The sequence below is a fragment of the Lontra canadensis genome, unplaced genomic scaffold (assembly GCF_010015895.1).
Source record: "Lontra canadensis isolate GAN:19392208 unplaced genomic scaffold, GSC_riverotter_1.0 scaffold2, whole genome shotgun sequence".
Lineage (NCBI taxonomy): Eukaryota > Metazoa > Chordata > Mammalia > Carnivora > Mustelidae > Lontra > Lontra canadensis.
In genome coordinates, this window is record NW_022630996.1 from 24,795,076 (window position 1) to 24,798,837 (window position 3,762).

The following is a 3,762-nucleotide window of genomic DNA, read 5'->3' on the forward strand; positions in this document are numbered from 1 at the left end:
TTTGTGAATATTAAGAGTGTAGGTTGGTCTCTCAGGTTTCGTTTCTAATTTAATATAGTGGGCATAATAATGTCTGATAGTCTTAGCCCCATAATGATGTCAAGAGTCTGGAAGAATATGATGTATGTCAGAGCACTTTGCAGATATCACAACACAAGATCTCTAGTAACAAATTATTATCCTTCCGATCATATTCTCTAGAAAATGTACTGAACAATGTGGCAGTGATGCCATCCATGAAGAATCATTGCTAGGGCATATCATGCACAATCCCTTACAAATGTAGTTATACTCAAACACTGGGGAGCTACCAGTTCAAATGTTTCTCTCATCCCCTGACAAATTTCCTGATGCCCCACTTACTGGAGGGTGAGCTTCTTTGGCCTCAAAGACTTTAACCTTTAAGTGGCATTAACAGAGTCATCATATTACCCAACTCCAGACACCACTGCCAGTTGAACCTCTAAATGGGGCCTTCTGGGGTTACGCTATGTCATGGCATTGTTGATTAGTAACTAAGGGCAAGATAGGTACCTTCTCTGTGGGAAGAAGAGCAGAATGGAAGGGGAGACATTGGGAGTCAGGCCAATGTAAGAAGGAACTAAAATAGGAAGTCAGGGGGAAAGGACTTCTTATATTTTTTTTTATTTCAGTACAGTCTAGCCCTTGTTAAATCTATAGTCTAGGTCTCTACCAAGGACCACCGGAGTAATACACTTTGGGACATCTGGGTGGCTCAGTTGGTTAACTGTCTGATTCTTGATTTCAATTCAGGTCATGATCTCAGGGTCATGGGATAGAGCCCAGCATCTGACTCTGTGCTCAGCAAGGAGTCTGCTGGAGACTCTCCTTCTCTCTCCCTCTGCCCCTCCTCTCTGCTCTCTCTCTTTCTCCAAAATAAATAATCTTAAAAAAAAAAAGAGAGAGATTAACACACTACATGCCATAGGATAGCTAACACCAGAGCTATATCACTTTTGCCTGTGATCCCTTGTTATTCTCCTTTGCCTCCTATCTCCTTCCCTCTGAAATCATTAATGGCTTCCCTCAATGGGATTTGTACAAGTTTCTCTTTTGACCTATGTATGATAGGGTGATGTTCATATTATTAAAATAAAAATTTTAGTCCCTTAACTTAAGCCTTACAATTAAAAAGACTTTAATTCTGACTGAGAATGAGAAATTAGAACATGACCCACTCTCACTTAATTAGCCCCCTCTTTTTCTGCCAAGATTTAATTCTGCAAGTCTTTTGAAATGCAACATGTTAGAAATGAAATAACACAGAATCCTCAAGCACTCTCAGGGGAGGGAGGGTAAAAGTCTTTTCTAAAAAGCAGAAAGTAATGAGAAAATAATTAAAGGAAACATCTCTGACTTATTAAGACTAAAACAAACCATATGCTTTGGCAAAAAATTATTTCCTGCAGCCCTAGATGAAGGCTTAATGGGGAGGTTCTCCTCTCCCTTTTTGAAGATGATGCTTTGGCTACACCCTCTTGGAATCATGGGGCCTTACTCCCTCTATCCCTAGGGCTCTGGGTGGCTGTCCTGTCCCTCAGTATCTGCCACTAAGCCTCCCACAGAACCAATAGCAATTACTGAAATGTTGGGCAATGACCTACTTTCTAGTTTTGTGAACCAGTGAAACTAATATAGTGCTCTCTTTTCCAAAGCACAAACTTCATTGATTTTTCAGCAGATCAATGCCAGCCACCCTAGCCCAAGGCAGCATTAAACAGTCCCTAAGCAATCCTGCTGTGGTGAAGTGAATTGCTTAGACAACTGAATATGTGCATCAACAGTGTATTCTTTATTAGATATACGCCTTCACTCTGAAATAAAATATTTGTAGGTGAATCAACAAAATTACAATGGGCCACTTCCAAATACATCAGTTGAAAGAAAATGGCAAGATGCCAAGAAGCTAGGCTGGGTCTTGTCAGTGTTAGCCAATACTTGGCTACAAATCTGAGGTAATTTGAAGAACACCCAAATATTAATTCTGTACAAAATAGAGAATCATAAAGTGTCACAGATGGGAGGGTCCACAGAAATAGTCTACTTCAGCGATCTTCAACTGGTGGGTAGGCTGTAGGAATGGGGGTGGGCCTTGTTCATCAGAATTACAGGAGAGCTTTTTTAAAATAGGTACACAGATTGTGTAGAACCTCCTGATTCAACCTGAGAGTATATTAAAGTCTGGGAGGTTTATGAGATGGTTTCACAAATATTTTAAATTTCTGATAAGTGACTCCCCACTTCCTTAGAGAGCCCACTATTCTATAGAAAAAGAAATTGAGTCATATGCTTTCTCAAAAACCATATAGCTAATAAAGTGTGCATCTGAGACCACCTACCCAGATTCTAAATCCAAGACACTATAAATTTACTTCATTCTTTTTAGAATATGATTAATCTGTTGTTAAATTTAGAGATGACATGCTATAATCTTTTGTTTCCTTCACCTCAGGGCCCAGCTGAACTCCTTACAGGTGGTATAAATTGTCTATTAATTTGAAAACATAGATCATAAAGTTTCTTCAAATATTAAAATTTTATATTATGTATAAATCACCAATGGCTTCCCTCAGTGAGATTTGTACAAGTATATCTTTTGACCTATTGTGAGAGGGTTATATATGAATGAGTGGGTTTCTTAAAGACAGTATACAGTTGGGCTTCCTTTTAATGCAATCTGATAATCTCAACCTGGTAATTGCAGTGGTTATACTATTTAAATTTCATGTAATAATCAGTATGGTTGGGCTTAGGCATCCCATTCGAACTGTTTCTTTGTTTTCTTCTTCTGCCTTTTGAGGAGAGGGGTAAGGAGATTAATGAAATAATTTATGTATAATTTTATTTTTCTCCATTTTCTTACTACCTGTGTCTATTTGCTGTTGTTTTCATTGCCTTTTAGTGGTTACACTAGAGTTTATTTTTACTTTAGGCAGTCAATTATCTTTTAAAGCAAAACACAATTAGAAAAAAGTATTTTATATTTACCCATATATTTTTAATTTCTAGTGTTTTTCATTTCTTTATGTAGATACAAATTTTCATCCATTATCGTTTTTCTTCTACCTGAGGAGTTCCTTTAATATTTCTACAGTGCAGGCAATGGTGTGCTGGAGCCAACTCACATAGGCTTACCAGAACAAATTATGTGCATTTCTTCCCTACTCTGTGCTCAGAGATGACTGGTTGATAGCTTAAAATTGGCCATTGTTGGGACGCTTCCCCCCACCCCTTGCTGCTCTGCCTACTTGTTATCTCTCTCGCTCTGTCAAATAAATAAATAAAATCTTTTTTTAAAATTGGTCATTCTAGGATTGTTTGTTTATTTGTTTGTTTTAAAGATTTTATTTATTTATTTGACAGAGAAAGAAATAGCAAGAGAAGGAACACAAGCAGGGGGAGTGGGAGAGGGAGAAGCAGGCTTCCTACTGAGCAGGGAGCCCAATGTGGGGCTCAATCCCAGGATGATGGGATCATGACCTGAGCCAAAGTCAAATGCTTAATGACTAAGCCACACAGGCTCATTGTAGGAGTATTTAGAACATGGAAATCAGAATATGCAACAAACCTAGAGGGTTTTTTTCCTAGAAATCTATTTTATAAACATATGCCATTACATTACATTACATTACAACTTAGAGCAGACCTGGTTGGCAATAAAGTCTGCCAGCTCTGATATGTCTGAAAATCTTTATTTCCTCCTAATTTTTCAAAAAAAGCTCATGAGCACCAAAAGGAAAA